The sequence below is a fragment of the Macaca nemestrina genome, assembly GCF_043159975.1.
Source record: "Macaca nemestrina isolate mMacNem1 chromosome 6 unlocalized genomic scaffold, mMacNem.hap1 SUPER_6_unloc_1, whole genome shotgun sequence".
Taxonomy (NCBI): domain Eukaryota; kingdom Metazoa; phylum Chordata; class Mammalia; order Primates; family Cercopithecidae; genus Macaca; species Macaca nemestrina.
Window position 1 is genome coordinate 149,293 of NW_027257564.1, and position 27,961 is coordinate 177,253.

The window sequence follows — 27,961 nt, forward strand, 5'->3', positions numbered from 1 at the left end:
GTCCGTGATTTTCGAGGGCCTGGAAAAACACCTCTGTGGTTATAGCAATCTTGATCGTTGGGAGCTTAAGGTTAGTACTGGGGCAGACTGTGTTTTAAAGAATCAAGGTCTCTCGAGTATGTTTCGGTTTTCCCATGACGAAGAAAGATGTTAGCTGTTCTTTCCTGGACTGTGGCTATCAGAGTGCCCCACCATGGTCACTCACACGTTTACTTCATTTTCATTTAACCGGGCTGGGCTTGGGCCAGAGTACTTCGGTTGTCAAATGTCATATGAGGCTGAGGAACTGTCTTCTGCTTCATCGTTGGCATATGGAAATACTGTTTTTCAAAGCATACTCTACTCTCTCATTTGTGTTTATATAAAATAATGGAATGGTTATTTTAACTGCAGTTTCCTATGCTTGCTTATTTAATTGCGGAAAGATAATGGTTTTATTTTGCTAAAATCTGTGCTAGGAATTGTGCAAAATCTTTGTGAAATGCCCATTTTACTAGCTTAAGTTATAGATCTTTGTATAGAAAAGAAAAAGCCTATTGCTACAAGGAGCATTGTCCTTACCGATGCAAAAAGCTTTAGGCTTACTGGCCGTGTAGTCAGTAAAATGCATTGGAATGTGGCGAACATTGAGAAAAGCATTGAAGTTTTAAAATCTGCTATGCAGTTTTCTTCAACTCCCTTGCAAGATACTTAATTTGAATAAAAGACAGAATAAAGTGTTCCCATTGAGGAAAGGGGCAAGAGGACTGTTGAGAATGTGTTCTGAACCTGAGCAGTCCTGCCACGCTCATCTGTGATGTGGTGGTGTCCATGGTATCACTTCTACAGAACTTTAAGAATGCTGCTTCTGTGAATAAAATACATTTATTCTTAGCATTTCAGTTTTGAGTTTTGAGAAGTGTAAAAAGTGTTAATGGTTTCTTTCCCTTACAGAATTTGCTTGTTCTTTTTTTTTTCTTTTTAAATGCCTACAAGACTGAAGCACATTAGTCACTTAAAAAGAAAAAGAAAAAAAAAAAAGGGCCGGGCGTGATGGCTCACGCCTGTAATCCCAGCCCTTTGGGAGGCCGAGGCGGGTGGATTGCTTGAGCCTGGGAGCTTGAGACCCAGGGAACCGGCCTGGGCAACCTGGTGAAATCCCGTGTCTACTGAAAACACACAAATTAGTTGGGCGTGATGACTGCACACCTGTAGTCCTGGCTACTCCAGAGGCTGAAGAGAATCGCTTGAGCCTGGGAGGTGGACCTTGCAGTGAGTGGAGATCACGCCCTTGCTGTCAAGCCTTGTTGACAGAATTTGGACCCTGCCTGATAAACAGCAACGTTCATAACGTATGGGTGAACTGCCCAGCTGCTCTGTCTAGAGTAGAATAAATCCAATTACATTTTTGTCTTTTATTAGCATTGAAATTTTCTTAATCATCCCTTTGTTTTCATTACATTGTAGCAATATATTGCTGCTTAGAGTCTGGAACAAGTAGGCTTCTCTGGATCAGGTTCTTACTGGATTGCTAAAACTTAGAATGATTTTTCCCCTCCTTGGATGTGACTTATAGAACTTTGCCTTTTGAGGTGATGTGTTGCATTTGATAGCGGACACAGGAACGCCCAAAGAATTCACTTATGGGGCTAAAATGTACGTACTTTGTAGTGTTTCCCTCCTAGAATGAAAACGGTACCTCTCATTTGTGGGTCGATGATGCTATTTGCTGGAAAACATTTTAAATTTTATTTATTTTAATTTTTTGAGACAGAGTCTTGCTCTGTCACCCAGGCTGGAGTGCAGTGGCACGATCTCGGCTCACTGCAAACTCCACCTCCCAGCTTCACGCCATTCTCCTGCCTCAGCCTCCCGAGTAGCTGGGACTACAGGTGCCCGCTACCATGCCTGGCTAATTTTTTTATTTTTGATAGAGAAGGGGGTTTCACCGTGTTAGCCAGAATGGTCTCGATCTCCTGACCTTGTGATCCACCTGCCTTGTCCTCCCAAAGTGCTGGGATTGCAAGCGTGAGCCGCCGCACCCGGCCGAAAACATGTTTCTTTACTGCCTCAGTCCTCAGTTGGGTAGTCTGTTCTTTGTAAGACATTCAGGGAGCGGGGACATCTTGAGTCTTGAAAGGCACTCTCTGTGAGATGGGAATCTTCCGGCTGCTTATTTAGGGAATCCTGCCGGTTGTCATTTACTGGAGAGCACAGTTTCCTGGCTGCCCTGGTCTTTGAGGGGAGGGAGACTGAGGGGTCATTTTCCCACCTGGACCAATGTGTTTATTAAACCTGGCTTGTGTATCATTTGGATCTTTTTATGAAGGAAAAGCCACATCTGTGACTTTCAGATGAGTGGAAGTCATGTTAAAATATATATATATATATGGCTACTATGGAGAGGTTTTGTCCTTGTGACCTGTGAATGCAGTCACAGGAGAGCAGAATGTTCACGGTGTGGGTGCTTACAGTGTACATCCAGAGTCACATTCTTCACTAGTATTACGTTAAAAAGTGACAAATAAGAGAAAAATATTTTGCTCATTACAACGTCGGTAAGAAGCTGGCAGCACTCTTGTTTTTGGAGGGGTGTGAAGGGAATATTGAGAAAGTGTCATCAACATTAGACTCGCCCACTCTGCAAATCCTGTGCCAGCTGGAGTGAGGACCCCGTGATGGAAAGATGCACCCCTCTTCCCGGAAGGAGTTGAATCTTTGTAGCGCTCAGGACGCATGGTTCATCTCTATATAAAGGCAGAGTGTGAAACGCCGTGGAGGCTGAGAGAAGCGATGTGGTTAGCAAGTATGAGTGAGACGTTTGGGGCTTGTTAGCACCTGGCGTGTGTGCAGCAAGCTTTGCTATCTGCACATGTGTGATTCTTAGAACACTGGCGTCTGGAGCCGTGGGGGCTGTCGAGGGCCCCAGTTCCCGGCGGGCTGAGAAGTTCCCTGTTACCACCAGGATAACCATGATTTTGAAGGCTGTCACTCAATCCCAAGTCCTGGAAGGGGCTCCTTTCAGAGAGGAAAACACCCCTAGAGCCTCAGGCAGAATTCAGTGATTTTTCTTATAATGTTGCTTAGATTTCGCAAACATGAAACCAAGAACATATTTCAGAATGCTTATGGTTCTTCTGTAACCATGGAAACAAAGTAAGTTGCAGTCGATGGACAGTTTGCGGAAGCTGAACTGCCTACATCGTGAGCACGGCGCTCTCCCTACCGCCCTGGGCCTTGCTCCGGTTTGCTGGGGAGGCTTTGCAGGGCCTCTTGGCTGGGATACCTCTCTCATGTCCCATGTTGCTACCCCTGGTCACAGCCATACTGCTGGGCACCTGCGCCGTGAGGACACTGAGTGGACACGGAGCCGCGGGGCAGCAGTTGGTCAGGAGGTGGCATCCACATGGTCCGAAACAGCTTTCTGTTCATTAAGAATGATCATTGCAATAAAAACAGAGTGAAAGAAAACTCTACTGACCTGAGAATGCGTCCGCTGAGTTGCATAGGGAAGTGCAGTGAGGAAGGTGAGGGCTGAAAGGAAATGAGGGAGGGAGAGGAAAGGAGAGAAGGGAAGCGAAAGGGGGAGGGCGGATGGGAGTGAAGAGGGAGATGGAGGAGGAAGAAGAGAGAGGGCGGTGGGCAGGAGCCTGGGAAATGTGTCCCAGAGCCGGTTCCTGACCGTCGTGGGTGCGTCAGAGCTGATCTTCCAGGAGAGGTGGCCTGGGAGGGCTGACCCTTAGGAAGTGAGGGCCAGGGGGAGCTGATTTTTTGGCCCTCAGCGGGGCTGTTGACCTGAGATACAGTCGATAGTTTTCCTGAAGAGATCGTCTGCACAGCCACCGTTTGCTGCCAGGTTGGAGACAGAAGTGCTTCTCCCCATGGATTCTTTCTAGTTTGTGGATTTTTCCCAGGTTACCTGAGCAGCCTGTCAGTGGAAATGTCGGGGATTACTAACATGTCTCCATCCTACAGAGCAGTCGACCAGCTTCCGATCCTGTAGTTGTTGGGGACACCATTCCGGTCCTGTCAGTGCCGGCCCAGCGTGGAAGCCGCAGCCCGAGGCGCTGGGAAACCTGCGGGGCTCTCACTGCCAGGGTTCTGATGGGAATCGAGCGCTGGAAGAAAGATGTCCTTAGGGCAGAGCCTGGCGAGGAGGGGGTGCTGCTGTTGCAGCAGTACATGGAATTTCAAATGACAAATGAAACAAGCTTTTAATTATGACCAGAACCCTATGCTCTGCGTTTCTTCAAATGGAAATGTTGTGCTGAAATGAAATTGCTGTTAATCGGTTGCCTCATGCAAGACGCAAGACGGAGGGCTGGGAGCAAAGTAGAACGTGGACTTATCTACAAAGCTTCCTCCTCTCAGACTATCATCAGTTGGATGGTGCTACACAGGAATATGTGAGAATTCGTGTGAGAAAGGTGATGGGTGCAGACCTGTGTGACCGGCAGGTGTGGGGGGAGGTTTGAGAGAAGCTTTTGGCTGAAGTGATGTCAGATGCAGGTGCTGAAGTGTGATGTCTGTCTGGATGGAAGAGCACACACGCCTCTGGGCTGCGGGAAACAGATAAAGGAGGAGGTGGGCAGACGTGAGTCGTGTCTTAGGAATGGTAGCAATTCAGGCAGACCCAGGATCAGGCTCCCACGGGGGAGGAGTGGATATCAGGACCCAGGGAGCGTGGGGCGGGGGTCATGCCCAGGCCTCTGCGGGTCTTGCTCTTGTGTCAGCAGGGCCCTGTGCTTGCCCTCCTTAAAACTTTCCTGATCCATAAAACGGGCACGACAAAATCCACCTTGTGACACTGAAGCTTAAATGAGATGATGTACATGGTGTCTTCCTTCCCTTCCTGACACATCCTAGACTCACAGCTATGGTAGCAGCGACAGACTGGATGGAATGCTGGAGCCGCTTTGCACCTGGTGAAGCCACATGGATTTGTGCAGTGCTGGCGACTGTCTCTGAAAGCCTTTGGTCATGGCAGTGGCAGCCTGGAGTGGCTCTTGGCATACTTGAGTCTGTGGAGTGCAAGGTTGACTGGAGCTCCGAGGCCATTGATACTATCCAGGGGTGAGCTGATGAGGCCCTAAAACATGGGGGAAGGCCGAGAGGACTTGGCTGCCAGAAGCATTGTAGATTTCTGGCTTCAAGAACTTGCTGACTTATGGACATAGGAAGGTAAACCCAGATGGCTCCAAAATTGTTAGTCCAGAAGAAAGGTGGGAGGGTACAATTGCTGACTAGGTCATGGTTGCCCTGTCCCTTTGTTTCTGGCCATCGTTTCTCCTCCCTGCCCCTGCCTTTGTGGGCTGGAGGGCCTGAGCCTGCACAGCGGTCTATTTCATGATGACAATGGCCGATTATTACCCTGCAGTAAGAAGTCTCTCCATTTTATTTGGCAGCAGTAGTTAAATAAATTTAAGGAGTGATGGTGTAGTAGTATTTGTTTTGTTTGTGCTTTTTTTTTTTTTTTTTTAGTGTCATTTAACTGAATGTTATTTCCAATTTCACTGATCACTTTGAGAGGCCAAAACATGCTTTGATTTGTTATTTTGTGTTTGAGCTAGTTTATTGCCTCACAGGAATGCCAAGTATTCTGTTGTCACACATCATTAAGTATCTCAAATTGTGTTACTATAATACTTAGCTGAATTACCTCCCTTATTTTGGCTTTTAAAAATCTAAAATCTGTGTGAAACACAGGATGGTGCATCTCCATTGAGGGTTGTTGAGAAGTGTGACTTTTGCTGGCATGCTTGAGAATCAGTGACATTATTTCATAGAAACACTTTGTAACTGACAGCAAAGCTAGAAGCTCCTGTAAAGGGCAGAGTAGGCAACGTGTTATGCTTTGAGGGCCACAGAAGTCTCTGCATATATTTCTTTTGTGAAAACTTCAACGTGTAAAAATCCCTGGCCAAGGCTCGGTCGGGGATCGTGGTTTGCAGACCCTTAACAGCAGCTTAGCTGAAAGCTGGTCTCCCATGCGGTGAGAAGGAGCCCACCTCATTGCTTCAGCCAGGAAGATGCTGCCCTCATGCTGGAATTTACTTCAAAGAAACTTGAAAGCTCTGGCACCGCTGCTCATTTCCATACTGTTGCAGGCTATCTAAAATACGGAGGATGCCTTGGCGTTTTGATTTTGTTACTCCTCTTGAAGGGCTCTGAGATGGCTCATCGCGAGTTAGACATTTGCAGAAATGATCAAGCAGAGCTGCAGTCATCTTGCAGATCAAGTGAAGTTTTTTCTGAAAGCTTGTTACAGGCTTAAATTTCTGATCCCGTTCCATCCACTGATCTTGTATGATTGGTTTTGTTTTGCACCCATTTGGGTCTGTGAAGCGTCTCCCCACCGTGGTAGAACTTTAGCTCTGATTTCATGCATGATTCGATATCCTTACTCCTCTTCTGTGAGGAGAAAGCGCTGTAGCTCCTGCGTGGTTTCCGGCCCCTCCCTGCACGCGGATGGATTGGGAGGTATTTGTGGTGTGTGAACTTGCTACCCCCAAAGGCTCCTTGTTGACTCCCCTGGACCAGACTCTTCCCTACTCCCATGGACTGCACTCCTCCCTCCTGGTTCATTCCCCGGACCACATTCCTCCCTCCTCCTCCCTGGCTCACTCCCCTGGACCACACACGTCCCTCCTGGTTCACTCCCTGGATCACACTCCTCCCTCCTGGTTCACTCCCTGAGCCGAACTCCTGCCTCCTGTTTCACTCGCTGGGCAGAACTCCACCCTCCTCCCTCCTGGTTCACTCTCCTGTGTCCCCACGCCTCTCTCCTGGTTCACTGCCCTGGGCCCCCACGCCTCCCTGCTGGTTCACTGCCCTGGGCCCTCATGCCTCCCTCCTTGTTCACTCCCCTGAGCCCCCACTCCTCCCTCATAGTTCACTCCCCAGGGCCCCCACTCCTCCCTACTCCCCTGGGCTACATTCCTCCCTCCTGGTTCACTCCCCTGGGTCCCCACTCCTCCCTCTTGGGGACGTGGTAGTTTCTGCTGTGCTTGTGCCAGCACGATAAGGCTGAGTGGCAGCTCCAGGGCTATGGCTGCTCAAGCAGCTGTGGTGTTAGTGCAGAGAACTGCCGGGATGCAGCTGCCCTTGCTGTGATGCTTCGAGTGTCACAGTCGGTATGGGAAACTAGGTGGGATGTGGATGTCCCAGGAAGGGACAGGAGCCTCCCCTCAGCCTCTGTCAAACAGTTCTCAGCCAGGCATGGTGGCTCATGCCTGTAATCCCAGCCCTTTGGGAGGCCGGGGTGGGTGGATCACCTGAGGTCAGGAGTTGGAGACCAGCTTGACCAATGTGGTAATTTTTGACACGTTAAGCATTAAGGAAAATGACTCTCACTCGTTTGCCTTGCTTTTTAATTGATGATTGGTGTAGCCTAGTAGTCTGAACTTGTTAAGCAACCATTCTTACTGAAAGACTAATGTTTAAAAGTGTCTTCCTCTGGACACGTCTTTGGCTGCTGTAATCAAATGCAATGTAATGAAATGCAATGTAATCAGCACTGGTTAATGGCTTTCCTTGTTTGGCTAACAAATGCTCCTCAGAAACTTTGGTTTCTTGTTATTTTCATTTATAATCATGTTTTAAGCCTTCTAATTTTTCTAGCTTTCCTGCGAGTTGGGAATAATTGTGATGGGTGCTTAGTTTGGGATGTTGACGTATACTCTATGCCCAGCTACTATGCCATTGTGTGAACACTGATTTCTCACTTTCTCATGAAGACTGATTTCACCTAGTTTGGTAAATTCTATTAATTTTAAGGAAGGGGGTGGAATGCAACTGCTGTTAGGAGGCTTTTTTAAGGATCGGGGAAATGTTGCCATGATTATTACCGTTACAGAAGGAACATAAAAATACGTGCTGCCTTCAGTCATGATGAATATGTAAGTCCGCGTCTGGGACTGCAGAAAACGGCAGCCCCAAATCTTAAAATCGTGTGGATGCACCAAGCCCATCTGCAGGGCACTGTAGAGCAGCCTGCATTAGCCGAAGTTGGCCCACAAGCCCTGAGGGATGGTGTCTGAGTTTTGATAAGGCTCTGACTTGGGATTTAACAGATCTCCTAATACTGTGATATTCTAAACAAAGACACGATACTGCCCAGGGAGCCCAGTGGGCACCTGTAGGCAGTGTAGGTGAGAAAAGGTTCCAAAGAAGATTCCTGCAGCTCAGCTAGGAGGATTCTGTAAGGCAGTAGACACATCAATGTTCACATGGGAGTGTTGAGCTATATTCATTCCTTTTAAGCAGCCAGGCTTGTGTGTGTTTTTAGGGGCACTCACATAGCGCCCCTTCCACCCTCACTGCCGGTTGTGCCTGTTTGATGTTGCGGATTTCTGTGTTAAGTGTGTCCACTCTCCAAATGTATCTCTGTCTCTAGAATATTTTAGAGTAGACCATCTATTGTTTAAACGCTTGCTTTTAGTGAGGAAGAAATCTTTAAAACGGGCCATACCGACCCCGCTATAAATGTTGAACAATGGAATGTGTAATGTTTAACACGTAGTGTTTAAAGTAGAAGACAGTTTAATTTAGAAATCCTGTTGGAATGCCAACTTAAATTACCACCATCCGTATGCATATGGAAAAGAATGACAGAGAATGTACAGAATTGGAATTTTGTCTATTTTGTAGAGAGTCTGTAATGTATCAGGTACAAGCCTCACTTCATGATTTAAATGCATGAAGCTGAAATTACAAAACTTGACAAAAACATGCCTTTGAATAGTGAGCCTTTATCCTCCTTGAAATAGTGATTCATTCACTAAAATGTCCACCTGCAACTTTGTCAAACACATTTGTTGCATTAGTTCTCAAGTGAGCTCAGTTTTCCAGACAGGCAGATTATTATTGCTTAAAGTTTGTCCTGATGATGTTGGTGAACAGGGAAAATCCTATGATGTGGATCCTCTGTATGTGTTAAATATCAGATGCGGCCTGCCCAACCCTCTGCCTGTAACTGGGAAGCTTGACTGTCGGGATCATTGTAGAGAACCTTGAGGAAAGCAAAACAAAAAGCCTCTGGAGTAGCCAAAGATGTAGCTGATTTCATGCAGTAAAACTTACACATTTTTCTTTAAAATGCATCCTTCGGAACCTCAGTTTGCTGATTATTTTAGAATCACTGTAGTCTGCTGACAGCAGTCGTGGGAACAGGTGCATGGCCCGGCTGGTGCAGGAGGGTCTCAGAGCGGAGCCACACTGCTGACACCGAAGGAGGGGCTGGAGCCATCACGCTCGTGACTAATGCAGATGGCCTTGGCTGACCTCCAGAAGAGGAAACCTCAGTATCCAAGGAGGAAAAAGTCTATTAGTTTCATGAGTGTTTGCCTTTGCAATGGCTACAACCCTGAGTTTGTGGCACCTGCTGTCTCTGGAATGAGGAGTCTTTCCTTCCTGGCAGACAAGCTCTAGATGGGAACAGGAGCTGTGATTGCTGGATTGAAGAGGTTTCCTTCTTGGGGAGGTGGCCTTCGAGCCTGACATGAAGGAAGCTGTGACTGGCGGGAAAGGGCCTTGGAGACAGTGTATTTACCAGGAGGGTCAGTGACTGAGAACCATCCTGTTCCGAGTGTTGCCATTCTGGTTCTAGAGTAAACTTGGGGAGAAACAACAGCCAAAAGCCCCGAGGAATATTCTGTGATGTTGATTACATTTGGTAGATTTGTTGCTGAGACTCTGAAATGAGAAGCCCTGGAGGTGCAGGTCTATCAGGCCATGCGACGTGAGACAGCTTCTGCTTCAGGGGTTGGAGTCCCCGTGCCAGAGGCTCAGTCCTGCAGAGACTTCTGCACAGTGGGCAACTGATGCCTCCGGTTGATTGTGAGTCCCCCAGATGAATACCCATGAAAGGTACCGTGTCAGCAAAGAGTCAAACTCTGTGAAGCATTTGGAGATTTATTCTGAGCCAAATGAGTTACCATGGCCCTTGATACTGCCCTCAGGAGATCCTAAGAACGTATTCCCAAGGAGGTCAGAGCCCAGCCTGGTTTTATAGCTTTTAGGGAGACATGAGACAATCGATCAAATAAATGTAAGATGTACATGGGTTTGGTCTGGAGGAAATCCTCCAGGTAGCTTCGGAGAGAATAGATTGTAAATGTTTCCCATCAGACTAAACGTCTAAGTTCTGTCTAATTCCAGAAGGAAGGTGGGGTGATGAGGCAAGTCCGACCCCCCAGCGATCATGGCCTGGACTAGTTTTTCAGATTAGTTTTGGAATGTCCTTGTCAAAAGCCGGGGCTGTTCAGATGGCCAAAGTGGCTTCGAATTCTAATGTTTTTACAACCAGAAGGTGATTGTGTTTTTTTCTGTGGATGACAGCCAGTGTGGTAATTAATATTTTGTTAGCAGATTAATTTGGAAGTCAATGTGTTTTCAAGTATGTTAATTATTAAATCAACAACAAACAGAGAAGGGCTTACTTTGAAAGCAGCCTGAGACTCAAGAGGCTCGGCAAAGAAAACGATGGACTTGGGAGAACTGATTCACGTGTTTACTGTGCCAAGTTTCAGGCATTATGAGAAGTCTGTGCTGATACATTGTGACTTGAGAACTTAAATCTTGATGGACTCTTAAGAGTGAGGCTTTTTTCTTTTAAACGGTCAGCGTTTCTGTCTCCTGTGTTTTGTCTTCCAGCTGTGGAGCACTTTAGGTTTGTGTTCACGTGGCGTTGTTCCCTGAACCACCAGGTTTGTGGCTCCGCGGTCCTGCCCGCCTTGATCGTGTCTTCCCCGCCCCATGGGTTTTATCCTGAGGACGGTTCTCCGCTGTGTGGAGTGGAGGATCAGTGGACACTGGCTTTACCGACTCATTTTCTATGTAGCTCCCAGTTTCTCAAAATCATAATTGTCTTGGATTCCCTGTGAAACTGGGAATCAGGCCTTGGGCACAGTGCTGGGTGGCCTTGGGTGCAGTACTGGGGCAGGAGGGAGAGATGAGAATAGGAAGGACGGGTTTGTCAGGGGAAGGAACCCTTTGCCGCATTCCTGTGTCTGTTTTAGGTTAAAGATGAATGGCCGGGTGGTGGAAGTCTCCCCTGCTGTGGCTGGACCTCGCTGTGCTGAACCCTGAGCAGGGGCCCCAGCAGCTGCCTCCTGCCAGGCCGGGGCCACAGGGCTGGGCTGCTGCCTCTAGGGTGGGTTGCAAGGGCTCGTGCCAAGTTGCAAGGGTCTGCACCGCTCCTGTGTGACCTGAGGGGCATGGGGGAAGCTGGTCTGTGCTCCTTACCTGGGAGAAGTTGAGCTCACCTGGGCCCAGAGCCTCGGGGGAGGTATTAAGGCAGAGGCCTGGAATTCCTGCTTTCCCCAGACAACAAGAAAGCTCAGTGTTGCACCTGCTCTGAGATGCCCTCAGCAGCCATATATAGTTGACTTGAACATGAGGGAAGGTGCCAATTAACCCTGCTCTGTGGAGAGCTTTGAGGAGTCCAGGCCCTGGGCCCCGGGCTTTTTAATATGTTCCTTCCTGAACAAAAAAGAACAAAAGATCCCTGTGGCTGATGCCGACTGCATGTGGTAGGACATGCTGAGCTTGCGTGGGGCTTGCCCCTGAGTTTCCTTGGTGCTCCTCCCAGCCCCCACAGACACCAGCCTCTCCAGGCCGAGGCTTGTCCTGTTTAGACCCTTGTTGGTGGGGTCTGTGGTCCTGGATCCGAGGGCCCAAGCACTTCTTTCATGATTATAAATGATTCACCAGAGACGCACGGCTGCCCCCAAACATCTCACGAGCATGAGAGCCAGTGTCGCCACCGCAAGCTCATAATTCTAATGGAAAGAGGAAATTTTACTTTTAATGTGCTCGTGTGACTCAGATGCAAATATTTAATTCCCGTTAAACTTTCAAGACCTTGAGAACCTCTGAGATTCCTTGAAAGTTGTTCCTTTGCCCCACGACTAACTCTCCTATGGAAGGAGGCTGGGGTGGTGCGCGGGGTCTGGGGTCCTGCTGCGTTCTCCAGGATTCCTTAGGTTTCATCGTTAGTCCCAGCTCTTCAGCAGGTGGAGCTGATTGACTCTGACATTTCCATTATATTGTTCTTGTGTTGCCTCAGTTAGAATAATCAGTATTTACCAGAAATAATTGATGGCGAGATGGGAATTATTGGTGATTCCCTGACATAGGCAGCCTGTATAGATAAGCGTGTTACACGGTGTCTGATTTCTGAGATGTTGGTCCAAATCTCAGCAACACACTTTGAAGGGTAGATTCCTGTGCAGGAGAAGCTGCTTTTCCCCAAGACGCGGTGGCGGCCCCTGCACTGGCATGGCAGGGTGGGCGTGTGACTGGGCAGGGTTGGACCTGCTCCTGTCCGCCCCTGTGCTGGGCGCGTACCTCCGCACCACATGTGTGTCGAGGGTGCCTGCCTTTGTTCCCCCAGCTCGAACTCATAGAATTGTATACCTTCCTGACACATTCCTGCATAGAGATGATTAGATCTGGGGGCTGAATCTCAATCTGACATGCATGTAGGTAAATTATTGACGTGAATGACTTGGGTCCTCCACCTTCAGGGTCAGGAGGCACGAGGTGGGTTTGGAGACAGCTGCCTGGCCTCAGGAAGTTTCTCTCAGAGCCTGTTTCTTTCTCTAGCAAAGTAAATGATGCCTTCCTCACGGGGCTTGACACACGCTCAGTACTCAGATGCTGTCTGGTCTTTATTATAGTTAGTATTTGGGGAACAGCATGGCTGGTAAGAAAATGCGTTATCTTTACAATTTATAGAATGTCACACAAGGCAAGCGTGAAACTGGGACTCTACCCTAATCTGAAGGTGCTGGTGCTTAGTCTTCTGAAGCATTTTGTTGTAATTCTGGCGTGTGTCAGCCAAGTCATATGATGGCACCGCATGTGTGATGCCAGCTCAGTTACCTTGGAACGGGGAGCCTGAGGCTGCCAGGGAGCAACCCTCTTACCTCCAGCCTTCGGCGGTTTCTCTCTCTCCTTCCCTCTGTCCCTCTCTATCCCCCACTCCTCCTTTCCACTCCTGCTTCCCTCCCTACCCCCCTCACTTACTCTACAACAGACACCCAGACTTTGACAAATCCCAGCTGGGCCTATTTATCACTGGGCTGGGAAACCAGAGGGAAAGGGGCCCAGTTACTACAAAAATAGAGAATTGAAATAGAATGTGAACTACTTTTGCGTATTTTTTATTTTAATCTGAATATGAAAGGCAAGTATCAGCATAAAATGGGTGCTAACTGCGCCACACAGCTCCAAGTCTGCCTTGTCGGGGCTCCGTGGGTTCCCACGCCCTGGCCTTCTCTATGAGTGTCTGGACACGCCGTGGCTGCGAAAGGAGCATTCAGTTATGGTCCTTTGAATGTTGCAGAGTCATGTTTAATAAAAATCTTCACGTTTACCCACAGCCAAGTCTTGATTTAATAACAGGTACTGCAGGTCTCTGGGTGGGCCTGAGCCTCTGTTTTAGAAGCAGCCGCACCATCCGAGGGGCAGGTCCGTGTGGGCTGGCAGGCAGCCTGGTCCTTGGAGCACAGGGTGGACCTGACCCAGTCCTGGCAGTGGGGGGCCTTGCAATTCTAGAAGGTAGTGATGCAACCTGTGGCATAAATAAAAAGCCTCATGTGCCCCCATGAGAAGCTGGGGCTTCCCCTCAGTACTGTGGTGTGCTGTGTTTGTGATCGTGCAGATGTAAAAGGGTGAGGGAGATGTCTAAAAACCAGGCTCCCAAAGACAGCCCTTCATGTCGGGTGCTTTCATGTGTGTATGTACACCTGTTTGACGAGTGTACACCTTCACGCGTGCACCTGTTTCACGCATGTACACCTGTTTGTGCATGCGCCTGTTTCACACTTGTGCCTGTTTCGCGTGTGTGTGTGCCTGGGCATTCACCTTGTATTGCGTCATACGTTGTATTTTACAGATTTTTTTTTTCAGTTTGTATCGTGAGCTTGTAACGACGTCGTGAAGAAAAGAGGGGATCCTGGCAGCCTTTGGCTCTGAGAAACGTGATGTCACGGGAACAGATGAGACAGCCCGGGTGAGGCCGGCAGATGCCATCGTGGCCTGGGAGTCCGTGCACATCCACTGTCTGTCGCTGTGTGACAAGTGACCCCAAAACCTAGGGGCTTAAGGCAAAGTACACGTACGACTGTACAGCTTCTTCAGGTTGCAAATTCAGGGCAGCCCTGCTGAGCGGCTCTGGCCCAGTCCCCCGGGTCACCGTGAAGATGCTGTCCAGGGCTGCAGCCATCTGTAGGCTCAGCTGGGCTGGAGGTTCTGCTCCAGGATGCTGTGCTGACGTGTCTGCGGGCAGAGGCCTGGTCCTCCACACCTGGCCCCTCCCTGGGGCTGCCAAGTGCATTCCTGCCCAGGGCCGCTCCTTTCCCCAGAGACATAGCAGTGCTGGTCTTATGCCCAGCGTCAAGGTGGCCGGGTCAGGAGCAAAGACTTGTTTCCCCTACTCGGCGACTACTCCTGCAGGGCTGGACGACAGTGGAGGTCGCGCAGGAAGGTGTTCGCTGAAGACCGTGCTCTGTGACTTGACGGGTGTTCCTCCCAGGAGGGTGAAATGGAGACTGGACGCTGGGAGCGGCATCCTGCGTTACCCCACGTGTAGTGGGCTCACAGCAGAGCTAAGTCCTTCCTTTACAGATACTTTTCAGAGTCTACCCGCCTTTAGATTCTCTGATTAACATGTCTGAGGAGGGTCCCAGGAGTCTGCCACCTGCCAGGCCAAGGAGGTTCCCTACATGTAGCTGGTACCCTGACATCCTGAAAAACGTGACTCGAGAGGATCACCTGAGTTTCCTAAATGAGTCACCTGCCTTCTCTTCCCTTTGCTTTTATGCTTCCCCCAGGGTGGGTCAGTCCTGTCAGCCGCAGCGATACCTGCATGCTGGGGTTCCAAGGAGATTGGGGGTGTGTGTGGTCCCCCAGGGAGATTCGGTGACTGAGGATGCTGTCATAGCAGCCAACATGTCCCTATCGTTTTCACTTTTAATGAAGTTCAGTTACTAGGTTTTCTGAGGCACAATGATGTCCTTGTGAAAAATTGGTGATCAGGGAAGCAAGCAAGTATGGGAAAATGATCCTGCCCTTAAATCTAAAAAATGATGAAACAGCAAAGAGCCCTGAAGAGCCCATGAACCTCCTCATGGGGCAGTGAGGAGACACCTCAGTAATGGCTTAAAAAAAAATGAGATCATACTGAAGAAAAAGTACACTAAATTTTGGGTCTCCTATGGGTAAAGAGATTGTGGTTTACATTTTGGAGGCATGCATTTATATACTTATTTTTCTTTGCTGGATTTAGAATTAGTTGAAATAATTGTGTTTTTTAAATTTAAAAAAATGGGGTATACGAAGTCTAATCTCTTTGTGACATTTCTGTACTGTGAGACTCCACATACAAAAGTGAAGCCCAGACTGTCTGTCTCTAATGAACCAGAGAGAGGTGGTCATCTCCTACAGGCCGGTCTGGTCTCCAGGCATCTGGCCATCCTCCCAGTCTTGGGCACACCTGCATCACTGGTGCTTCCTGCCAGACTGTGACTCTGCCCAGGTTTCAGGAGCACCCGGAACAGTTTTCCTAGGGGCTCCTGCTTTGTCCTGGCTCCTGGAAGCACAGGCTTTTGATGAAGGACTCCCCACTGCTAGGTAAATTGGTGATTGCCCCACAGTCTGTGTTTCTTGCATGGGGCGCAGAGAGTCTGGGCGTGGTGTCGTGGCCCTGGAGCCAGCTCTAGGACTGCCCGGCGGCCTTGCCTCCGCCCCTCATCTGGGAACAGGGCAGTGGGGAGGAGAAGGGAAGCAGGGTCTTGCCCCTTCTGCGTCTCGAGAACACGGGAACACATCGTCCCATTGCCTCGCACCATTCACAGCCCAAGCTTGTGTGAAGTATTATTTTATAACCTCCCCTGACAATGATGTATTTTATATAAGCAGCACATAAAGTGGTAATTTAATACCCTATCGAGGAGGATTAAACAATAAGGAGCAGATATCGCTGTAGAAAAGTTACTTTATCCGGGAAACATTTATCTACTGCAGGTGGATGTGAACCATGGCTTCCTCCTCGGTGGCTCCTGACGAGCCTATGAGATTCTGTCCTGTTCGCCACTGTTAGTTATAAGCTACACCTTTCCTTCTATGATGTTAGTTACAAGCTCTACCTTTCCTTCTATGATGTTAGTTATAAGCTCTACCTTTCCTTCTATGATGTTTATTTCTTGCCTGTTCACCACTGTTACAGTTATAAGCTATACTTTTCCTTCTGCGATGTGTGTTTCTTGCCTATTCACCACTGTTCGTTACAAGCTATACCTTTTCTTCTGTGCTGTATATTTCTTGAAGGCATGGACTAAATCCTAATTCCACAGTATTTGATGAACACGCTCAAGAGATACTTGTTTGAATGAATGGATTAATGGAAAATAGAAGTGGTGACTTCACTTTTAATTCATTATGTCAAACTTTGTTTACATGGAAAATTTTATGGTCCTTTGGATAAACAGGGCCTCTGTGCAGGGTTGTTAGAGATTGTGAGAGTGCCTCAAATGGCTCTGTGGCTCTAGGCCCACAAAGGTCTTCAGGGACTTGGTGGCGGCACCTGTGTTGAAAACTGAGTTCTGCAAATCCATTCGAGTGACCTGCCAGCACACACAATCCTACTTCCCAATTGATTTCTGCACAGAGGCTTCTCCTGAATGCCCCAGGTGAACGTGGGTTTAGCCAGCACTGCTGGGCTTCCACAGCAAGCCAGGGTGCTGCAGGGATGAGAGAGAAGAGGGGTAGGACCAGGATCTTCCTGGGACCCAGTCCCCGTGTGGGGACGCTGCCTGGCCTGGCTCTTCTGTGGGAGGTCAGGGAAATGATGGCATGGAGGGACTGTTGGCATGAGCTGCTTGCTCAAACGTAGATCCCAGTTCTGTGTGAGAGGCAAAATAGAAATTTATGTGGATATCATCAGTAACATAGCAAATATGGGCTTCTTCCCTAGGGTGGCTGACCCTCTTGCTCATCTGCTGAGCAAAGGCCAGGCCGGACCTTCTGGGCCTCCACAGTGAGCTTTTCCCAAGCTCTGTCCACTCCGTGGAGATGGCCGCAGCCAGGGCAGACAATGGGGTGTTTGCCACTTTTTGTTTTCTTTTTCGAGACGGAGTCTTGCTCTGTTGCCCAGGCTGGAGTACAGTGGTGTGATCTCGGCTCAGTGCAAGCTCCGCCTCCCAGGTCACGCCATTCTCCTGCCTCACCCTCTCAAGTGGCTGGGACCACAGGTGTCTGCCACCACACCAGGCTAGGTTTTTGCGTTTTTAGTAGAGACGAGGCTTCACCGTTTTAGCCAGGATGGTCTCAATCTCCTGACCTTGTGATCCACCCGCCTCGGCCTGCCAAAGTGCTGGGATTACAGGCATGAGCCACCACACCCGGCCAGGTATTTGTCGGTTTTTGAAAGCTACATTTAAAGAATGAAATAGACTGAACAGAATTACTTCCTTTTGAATGTTTAATACTTAATCTACCAGAACACTTAAATACAGTTAATGTATTCAAATAATAAGAAAGAACTTTCCCTCCGTTTCCAAAGCAAAAGTATAAACAATCTTTTACTTGGCAGGGATTTCACTATGTTTCTTAAAAGCCAGCAAGCACTTTTCCTGAAATAGACCCGTCTCTTCCTCTGCATAGATCCTATGAACATTTTAGCTACATTTCTGCTATATCTTGATGTGTGATAGATTATAGAAAATTCCTTGCTACTGGAACTTCATGATGCTTTCCTTTTAAACATCAAATAGAAAGTATGGATAGTAAATCTCAGATTAGTTGCCATTCTTGGTCTTGGTAGAGCTGCCACCAACAGCCTCTGTCAATTACAACAGAGTATGTCTCCCTAGCAACTAGGTTTAGATTGCAGACCAAGCCACGATCACCCAGGATTCAGTGCAACGTCTTCCAAAGCTGTAGCCACTGCTCCTGGAAAAGATTTGAGAAGCCCTCCCTTTGATGCCTGTGCATGGCTGTTCTCAGATCACAGCAGCTGCAGCAGCATCTCGGAGGATGCCGGCAGGGGTGTCCTGGGTACTGACTCCACGGCAGGGGCCTGCAGTATCTGAATGAAATGGCCGTGACACTGTGCACCCTAGAGGAGTCCACAGCCACGTTTCAAAGGTGCAGTGGCCCGAGGTGAACCCCAGAGCACTGAGGAGCCTGGAGTTGACCTGTCACAACTCCATTGAGAGAACTGACTGAATTCCGTACCTGTGCGGGCAAAAGATGGCTATTTGCGCTTGGCTCCTTCCCAGGACAGGGCAAGGGAGGTTGTCTGTACAGCTAGTGGGAGCTTGACTCTGTTCACACTCGGGGCTGAGTCACTCTCCTTTCTGTGAGCCCAGGGAAGATAGACATGCCTAGCTTTCCTGGAAGAGGGCCCTGATGAGTCGAAGCTGAGCTTCAAGATGGTCGGTGTTGTAGTGTGCCTGGCGGGTTCCGAGTCGGTGTGTGCTGAGTGGGGACCTGGCTGCTGCTGTCGCTATTGGGCTCAGCAGACGCTGCGGGGGACGTGGCTCCTGTGGTACTTGGTTTTCTCCTCACAGAGGTGGGTTTCCCTGCGGTGAAGGTGTTGGTGCTGTGACAGGCAGCCTGGCAGGAGGAAAGGTGCTCGTGGGGTTGTGCCCCGAGGCCCTCTTCCTCTTGAGGAGCAGGAAGTGGGTTTGGGACCCAGCTTCCCGCTGCGCTCCCTTGCTAGGTTCTTGGCCTCGGGGGCCAGGAGAAGCTGAGTGCAGGGCTGAAACCTGGACCCCTTCCACAGCCTCCGCGGCACTTGTGGTGGTATGCGGGACATGGCCCTTGGAACTCCAAGCCCTACCCTGGCATGCCCGCCCGTTGGGGCGTCTCGGGCACCTGCTGTGTGCTAGGCTCCGTGGTGGGGTGGGCGGTAGCAAGGGCTGTGGGGTAGAGGGGACACGGTACGTAGATGATGATGAGAAGCATCAGGGAGGCAGTCAAAGCACAGCTCAGACTTGCAAGGAGGGGACTGGCTGTGGGTGTTGGGGCTCAGGGAGCTGCCTCTGCCCAGAGCCACAGTGGCCAGTGAGGGCAGAGCAGGGGACCGAGGCCCAGGGAAGCCGTGTGTATGGTTCGCATCAGGTGTGCGGGTCTGCCGGGCTGTGCGGCCCTTCTCAGTCCTGGCTGGGCCTGGGGTCCCAGAGGGAACGGAGGGTCTTTGCATCTCCCTCCTCTTGCTTCCCTGCTGCTTCCTGGTCAAGGGATGCTTCTTTATTGCAACTCTGGCAGTTATTCTGCATATTAAGAGGAGTTTCACAAAATCATAGGGGGAGAGGCGGACTAGGGATTCATTTTTTTTTCTCCCCCTGATTTTATACGGAGGCTTCTACTATCCCTTAGTGTGGAGGCAGAGTGCAGATGCTCTACAGTTCTCTGTCTAGGAAGAGAAGAGCTGCTGGGAAGCCACAGAGCTGATCATTGCAATAGCTCTGACATTTTAAAGTGGGAGAATGCTGATGTCTATAATAATCAGAGTAAAACTTCAGTAGCTTCAACATAAAGATGTCGAGATGATCTTAGAGCCATTTCGTCCCTAGATCCTTCTGCAGTGTGGAGTGTGACATCTCTACCAGCCGCTGGTCAGTGGCCGCCTGGGGGTAACTGAATGCTTGAAGTGTAAATGAGAACTTCTAATTTTATTTAATTTTAGTCAAATTTAAATAGCTATATGGGCCAGACACCATGGCTCAAGCGTGTGTTCCCAGCAGTTTGGGAGGTCGATGCGGGTGGATCATGTGAAGTCAGGTGTTCAAGACCAGCCTGACCAACAAGGTGAAATCCCATCTGTACTTAAATATATAAAAAATTAGTTGGGCGTGGTGACAGGCGCCTGTAATTCCAGCTACTCGGGAGGCCGAGGCAGAAGAATCACTTGAACTCGAGAGGCAGAGGTTACAGCAAGCCGAGATCGAGCCACTGCACTCCAGCCTGGGTGACAGAGGGAGACTCTGTCTTAAGAAAAAAAAAAAAGATTTAAAAAAACCCTACATGCCCCTAGTTGCTTCTGTAGGAGACGGCATGGTTCCAGAAGGTAGACTTTGTGTTGAGGACTCTGCAGCGTCAGGCTGGAGACAGTCTCCCTTCCTAGCAGCGTGGGCCGCTGGGCTGCTCTTCTACCAGAAGGGATGGTGGCGTCTCTGGGAGGTATTTGTGGACTCAGATCTGTGTGGATTAGTGACTTGTGTTACTCACAGATACTTAATTTTATGGGTAAATGAATACCTGGACTGGCTGCAACTTCAGGGCGAGATTCGGGAGTAGGGAGTGAAAAGTGACGACGGAACCCAGGGCTTGTCCTGCCATCCCCAGGAACCGGTCGGGGCGCCTTCCCGTCTGAAGTCCCAGCAAGTGGTCAGGGTACCCCTCCCCTCTGAACCCCCCCGGAAGTGATCGGGGCACCAATCTCCTCTGAAGCCCCAGTACCTGGTCGGGGCACCCCTCCCTTCTGAATCCCCCAGCACCTGGTCGGGGCGCCCCTCCCTTCTAAAGCCCCCAGACCTTCCTGGCCTGCGGTGCTGCTTCTCCAAATTCTGCCCTTGGCAGTTTTCTAGGAATCACCTGTACCCGAACAGGCTGCGTGTGTCACTTCTTGTCGGATCTGGGTCGACGGTGAAGCTCATTTATCTTGTCTTCCTCCTCACGTGCCATATCTCACCTGTTGTCTGTCTGAGTTTGTGTGAGTGCGTGTTGTGCGTTCTCAGGCTGTGCTTGGTGCTTAGGTGACAAGAACATCTTAGAGCAAGGGACTGTCTGCTCCAAAGGACGCTGTGAATGAATCGAGACACGGTTTACTTGTGGGGTTTGAATTTCCTGGGTGTTGGAGGCAATTAGGGGGAAACAAGGTCTAAAAAAGCCCCTGGGGATGAGGAAGGCAATAATGAAAAAAATTACTCTATACACACTTAGCAGTTGGTTTAATTTGTAGGTGAATTTTGCATTTTGGGAACTACTAAAGCTATTGTTTGTAGGGATTCCTTGATGAGCTTCTTGTTTTCTGTCAAGTAGAAAGTAAAGTGGATCGGTTTTGCCTTTAATTCTGACTGACTAGAATCTACTTCCTTTTTCCCCCCATTCACGTTAGGGTGGGGATTGGACTAGAAGAGCTGTAGGATCTCTTTATTTCTGATCTTAAATGAATTTTTTCTTTAATTAGTTTTTTTGTTTGTTTTGTTTTGTTTTTGGTGAGCTATTACTTTTTCCTTCAATGCACTGTTCTTTGGTTTGGAAAACGGGCTCTATTTGTACCGTGTTTTAAATGTACACAATGGTTCTAAATTGCTACTTTTCGTTAAAGTTAGATACAACATCTTAATTAAAATGTCATCCATAATTGAGGCACAGTCTGAGGCCTGGAGACCCCTCTTGTCACTTCCAGCCGTGTCTCCTTCCCTGGCCACGTTGCCCCTGGCCACATCTCCTCCCCCCACCACGCCGTGTCATCCCCCCACCACCTCACCTCTGGTCACATCAACTCCCTCCCGGCCACATCACCTCTGGCCTCACTGCCTGCCTCCCTCTCTCCCTGGTAGCCTCTGTGACTCCTGCTGTCTACCCTCCCGTGGGTCTGTTCAAGGCTCCTTCCCCGTTTTCCACTCCTGAGTGGGTCTCAGGGCCTGGATGTTTCACAGGATGCAAGTTTCTTCCCTTCCAGCCGCGGGTCTCTGAGCGACAAGTCCAGAGAGGGCATGAAGCTCTCCTTACCCACCTCGGGGTCCCGAGCCCTGACCGCCGACCACCAGGGCTTTTCTGCAGGGTGTGGGGCAGACTCAAGCGTGAATTGGACAAAAAAGGTGCTTCTAGGAATCCTTGTTTTAAGTGCACTGGAGCAGAGATGGGGAGAGGGGACCACCGGGTTTGCTCAGAATTGGGCCCTGCTCACAGCCAGTGAGGCAACATAAGCACCTCCTAAATGAAGCATTCCACACACTGATTTTACACATGACGGTTGTGATGGCTGGAAAAGGCTTCACACAACGAGTGAGTTTGAGCTGCATTTGAAGGAAGAACAGGTCCCTGTAGGTGGAGATGAAAGATAAGGGTGGCCCAAGCCATCAGCAGCAGCGGGGGTGGGGTGGTGCAGACTCCCCATGGATGGTGGGCATGGCTGAAATGCAGGAGAGGGCAGGGGTGCGAAGGAACAGCAGGGCGGCAGTAAAATTCCCCTGCAGAGAGGGGACGTGACTGAGATATTACCACATGTATACAACTGAGAGATGATCTGAGGATGATTTCTGGGAGCCTATGGGAAGAGCACGTGGTCATCATCAGTTCTCGGGATCTCTTTTTATGAAGTGAAAACAGTCATGCCTCTGCCTATCTTGTGAGCTGTTAAGATCAAATCGGATAATCTTCAGCGAGCCTTGTAAATGCTAAAGGTTATGACAGACTGTGCCAGCCCCCTTGTCTCCACCCTCCTTTCCTATTCGGTAACGTGAACCCTGCTGGGTACCTCACTATCTGCCTGGCTTTCTCCTCCATAACGTGAGCCTTGAGTACTTGCTGGGTACCTCGCTGTCCACCTTCCTTCCTCAGTAACGTGAGCCCTGAGTATTTGCTGGATACCTCGCTGCCTGCCATACAGCTGGCTGTAGAATTGTCAAACGCACTTGACTGGCACATAAACAAAAGTGCTCGCCAGGCCTTGGGAGGGCTTTCTGACATGTGGGTGCCTTCTGTTCCCTGTTAGGCTGGAGCTGCAGGAGCCCTCCTAGACCAGACAGAGGACCAAGGCTGGGGCCTCAGGGTGGGGGCTGGGGGATCTCCCTGGGTGTATTGTGTGGGTGAGAGCAAACTTCAGTCCCGCTGTGGCATTGGGATTCAGGGTTCCTTCTGGAATGTTCTGAGTGAGAAACAGGAAGTGTGCACAGGTGCGTCTTCTGCGGATTTTATGGTTATCTTGGGAGAGCACTGGTGCCTCTGAGCTATGAACCTGCAGAACCACTTCTTCCATTAACGGCCGCCTTTATATAAAGAATGACTTACAAAAGATGCCACTTCAGATGGAGGTATTTGCAGGTGTGGCCTGAAAAATGAACAGAATGACTTTCATCTCAAGGAAAGTACCTTACATTATTCCCAATGATAGACATTTGAGCTTTCCAGCGAATATTAAAATATAAAAATCTTGTGTCTACCACTTTCTCATGTGATTAATGATATTGATGCGGTTTTGTTTTGTTTTGTTTTGTTTTTTACATATAACGAAATGTGGAAGCTGCTCATAACTCTGAATCAGTGTTATCTAACCAATGTGTGATTACAAAATCGTGTGCTGGCAAAAGCCATTCAAGTGCAAGACGGACCAGTCGACTTAGAAGGAATTGGGGCAGAAAGGTCCAACGAGCAGAGCACAGACTGTGTTTCAGACAGCCTGTACGGAAGTGCCACTTGTTACATTTGGCAGCAGAGAATAACTAAAGTGATCTGAAAACACAGTGAAAATACCGCTTCCTAATTGTATATCAGTATGGGGTCGGACTTGCTTCATAAACTTCAGCCATGGCTCTGCAGCCCACTGAACGCAGATGCAGGCATGAGAATCCTGCTGTCTGAGGTGCAGAGATGTTAGGTGTTTTCACAGCAGCACAAACTGTTGCCACGCTGCTGCTTATTTTGGAAAATGGTTTCTTCTTTAAGACTGTGTTAAGATGTAATGACTTTATCCTTGTAAAATAAACTAAATTGTTACTTTTTTTTTTTTTTTGAGACGGAGTCTTGCTCTGCCACGCAGGCCGGAGTGCGGTGGTGTGACCTCAGCTCACTTCAACCTCTGCCTCCTGAGTTCAAGCGATTCTCCTGCCTCAGCCTCCCTAGTAGCTGGTACTACAGGTGTTCGGCACCATGCCAGGCTAATTTTTGTATTTTAGTAGAGACGGGGTTTCACCATGTTGGCCAGGCCGGTCTCGAACTCCTGACCTCAAGTGATCCACCTGCTTCTGCCTCCCAAAATGCTGGGATTACAGGCATGAGCAGCCACCACTCCCGGCTTGATGAGAAAGCTTTTTTGTGCTCTTTAATAAAGTGCAAAGTGTTCCTGAGACACAAAAGTTTGAAAACCACTGGCTTAAACTGACAAAATTGTCCACGATTCTTCAGTGTATCTTCTAATCTGTTGATGGAGAAAGGACGGTAAGGGTTGCTTTACTTTTTGCCTTTCACAACTCAGTGGTGCCGGGACAACTTGGGTATCCACATGGAAAAGGATGGACTGGACCCTTCCTCACCGTACAAGCAAAGCTCAACATGAATCCAACGTAAGCAGCTGACTGAGACCCATTCTGTCAGTCTGCTGGGTACTATAACGGACACCACAGACCGTTCGACTTAGACAATAGCATCTTGTTTCCTTTTTCCTGGAGACTGGAAGCCTGGGATCAAGGTGCGGGCAGGGTTGGATTCTCTGGGGCCTCACCCCATGCTGTGTAGATGGCGTCTTCTCTGTGTCTTCACAGGTTTCTCTTATGTGCATGGAGCACTAAGGACTGTGTCTAAATTATCTTAAAAGAACATCAGTCATTCTGGATCAGGGCCTACTCTTAAGATCTTATGGGACCTAAATTACCACGCTAAGGCCCTGTATCTAAATACAGTGACATTTTAAGTTTCTGGGGTTGTGACTTTAACATGGGAATCTTGGGGGGGGGGGGAATGGGACAGTTCAGCCCATAACACCTTCAGGGGAGAATCCTCGAGAAACTGTTAGGTTGGATTAGGCAATGTTTCCTTGGCTGAGACGTCTAAAGCTATAACAAGCAACTGAAGGGAAAAAGACGGTATCAAAATTAAAAATGTTCATTTCAGAGGATACTATTAAAGTAAAAAGACAACCCACAGAACAGGATACATTATCACGATAAGGACCTGATATCAAGAATATATTTTAAAGCTCTTAATAAAAATCCAATTTAAAAATGGAAAAAGGATTTGAATAGACATTCTCCAGAGAAAGACATATAAATGCCTTAAAAAGCACATGAGGTCCGGGCGCGGTGGCTCAAGCCTGTAATCCCAGCACTTTGGGAGGCCGAGACGGGCGGATCACGAGGTCAGGAGATCGAGACCATCCTGGCTAACCCGGTGAAACCCCGTCTCTAGTAAAAAAATACAAAAAAATAGCCGGGCGAGGTGGCGAGCGTCTGTAGTCCCAGCTACTCGGGAGGCTGAGGCAGGAGAATGGCGTAAACCCGGGAGGCGGAGCTTGCAGTGAGCCGAGATCCGGCCACTGCACTCCAGGCTGGGCGACAGCGCGAGACTCCGTCTCAAAAAAAAAAAAAAAAAAAAAAAAAAAAACATGAGCTGTTTAGCAGAATTCGTCATCTTAGAAATGGAAATCAAAACCACTGTGAGATACCACTTCACAACTACTGGATGGGTAAAATCCCAGTATTGGACAGTGACTTGGTGGTGAATTTGGGAAAACTGAAATCTTGATATATTGCTAGTGGGAAGGGAAGTAAAATGGTACAGTTGATTTGGAAAAGTCTGGCAGTTCCTCAGAAAAGTTATGCATGAAATCACCATACGACCCAGGAATTTCACTCCTAGGCATATGCCCAAGAAAATTGAAAACATTTTTACAAAAAAAAAAAAATCTTATGCAAGAATCTTCATAGCAGCATTATTTGTAGTAGTAGAAACAGTCCAGGTGTCTGTCAACAGGTCACTCACTGTGAGATTCCACTCACCTTGGACGTGAAAGATGTCAGCACCGAAGGTCACGCCAAAGATCATGCACTGTACGATTCTTCTCACAACAGATGTCCAGAATGGGCAAATCCAGAGAAACGGAAGTCGGCTGGCGATTGCCAGGTGCTGGCGGAAGGAAGGAGCAGGTGCTGACTCTTAATGGGTTCAAGGTTTCTTTGGCCCATGGTGAAAAAGTCCCAGAATTACATACTAGTGGTTGATGTGCAGCTTTGAGAATGTGCTAAAAAGACTGAATTGTATCCTTTAATATTGGGGCTTTTATGGTTTGTAAATTCCTTTCAATTTAAAAAGGAACTCAAGAACTTCTTTGGTGTTGATATTTAGATGGTGAAAGAGACAGTATCCAAAACAAGTTACTATGTAACTCACGTCGACAGAGTTAAACTTCATATTCTGAGGATCTTAAAGGAAGTGTGTGAGCCTAGGAGACAACGATCCTACACTAGATGTTACACCCCATCTTACTGATTTCTATCTCACATAACCATATTCAGGGAAAACCGACATGTAAACGTGAGCTCAATGCTATGCAGAGGCACACTCCTCTTACCCGGATGATCTTTAGTGGCACAGTAAGAGATGAGGTCATAGCAACGTTAGTTTAGTTAAATTTCTATGGCAACAGAAATTTGGCACATCTGATGAGTTAGATCTCTCTGCACAGCTCCTAATGGGGTTGCCCATTATGTATGGTGTCTGTGTATATTCTCGCTGTGGAAATAAGTGATAGCACCTGCACAAACACTTGCCCGGAAACGTGCACGAAGCTGGTGAAGGCAGAGGACAGGCAACAGGGAAGCATGGCTCAGCCCTGGCAAAGAAGACCGTTATTCCGAACGCAGAAGATTCAGGAACACAGTCGTTGGGAAGACTGCTGATGTCCGTGGATCTCACTGCTGTTGTGTTGCATCTGTGCAGCGAGTTACCGGAGCTGTCAGAACCGCACGTGTTGGTATTGGTATCATCACTCAATGCTTCTGACTTTTCCTGGTGCTGAGGATGACTGCATGTGGCGGAAGCAAAGTACTGACTTAGCACAGATCATCAGATCCCAGTTCTTTTTTATGAAGGGGGGCAGGATTAGAACCACCCCCCCACACTCCCCAATCCTATAAGAACTGGGATCTGATGATCTGTGCTATTGAGAGAGGCAGGGTTAGAACGCCCCACTCCCCAATCCCATTGTTGAAAATAATAGTTGGCTTGGGAGGGTTTTTTCTCCTAAGGTTGAAGCTGTGCATTTCTGGAGCCTGGGCTGTCAGCCATGGTGGCTGGGGAATGCTGGGGCTGTGGTCGTCCGGCCGCTGGTGGGTCCTGCCTCTTTGACACCGTTCATTTCTGAAGCTTGCTTTCCCCGGTGTTGGAAGTAGCAGCACTGGAAGAATGGCCGCCTTCCTACAGTGAAGCTCTGACAGAAGAGGAGAAGACACGGAGCGTCTGTTCAAGGACGTGACGTTCTGGGCACTGCACCATGCGTTCTGCTTCTCCGCGGTGCCTCTTGGTTGATGTTACCATCACCTGGCATTTCCCAGGAGGTAACTCGCAGATGTCACACTGATGGAAAGCCGCAGCAGCGCGGTTCACGTCCAGGGCCAGCTGGAGCACATCAGCAAGGTCAGGCTGGATACATGTGCTTGCTGACAGGAAAATGACAGGAAATATGCCATTTCAGGGAAATGACAGGAAATGTGCTTGCTGACAGGAAAATGACAGGAAATATGTCATTTCAGAGAAATGACAGGAAATGTGCTTGCTGACAGGAAAATGACAGGAAGACGACAGGAAAGAGGCCCATGAGGAGAGGAACCAGTGGATTCAAGGCGGGGAACTGAAGGAGCGAGTCATCACAGGGTGGGAGGCTCAGGAGCCAGCAGGCAAGTGGGATGTGGCCTCAGGGTGCTGCTGGGTTGGTGAGGGGCCTTCTGTGACTTTTCTAAGAGTGCAGTCAATTGTAGGGGTGGGTGCCGGCTCCCGGCTCCCGCACATAAGAGCCAAGCGTCTTGCAGGAGACCAACGTGTGCACTGGGAGTTCCTAGTTGCGTGTCCCAGCATGCGGCCCAGAGGCCCCTGACAAAGCTCAGTGCACCAGGGACACAGTGGACTTTTGGTTCCTGACCCAACGAGGAAGTGAGGGAGTGAGTGAGGGCCGAGACACAGATGCAAGGATGCACAGGATGGGGTGCAGTCAGGTGGAGAGTCATGCTGTGGGGTCCGGGAGAGATGGGTTCGA

The 27,961-nt window shown here is 48.9% G+C and overlaps 1 protein-coding gene across 3 annotated transcripts in view; it reads left to right on the plus strand.

Moving 5' to 3' along the window:
* The window catches only part of LOC139361088 (disco-interacting protein 2 homolog C-like), a 163,381-nt gene that overhangs the window by 51,671 nt on the left and 83,749 nt on the right, over window positions 1–27,961 (plus strand). Inside the window, exon 1 of one of the 3 annotated variants that reach the window (XM_071089562.1) lies at window positions 5,621–10,574. The exons of the other annotated variants lie outside the window; for them this stretch is intronic. The gene's annotated coding sequence lies outside the window, so the exon portion shown is untranslated. Of the gene's footprint in view, window positions 1–5,620; window positions 10,575–27,961 lie in introns of those variants that run through there. 3 annotated transcript variants of the gene reach the window in all.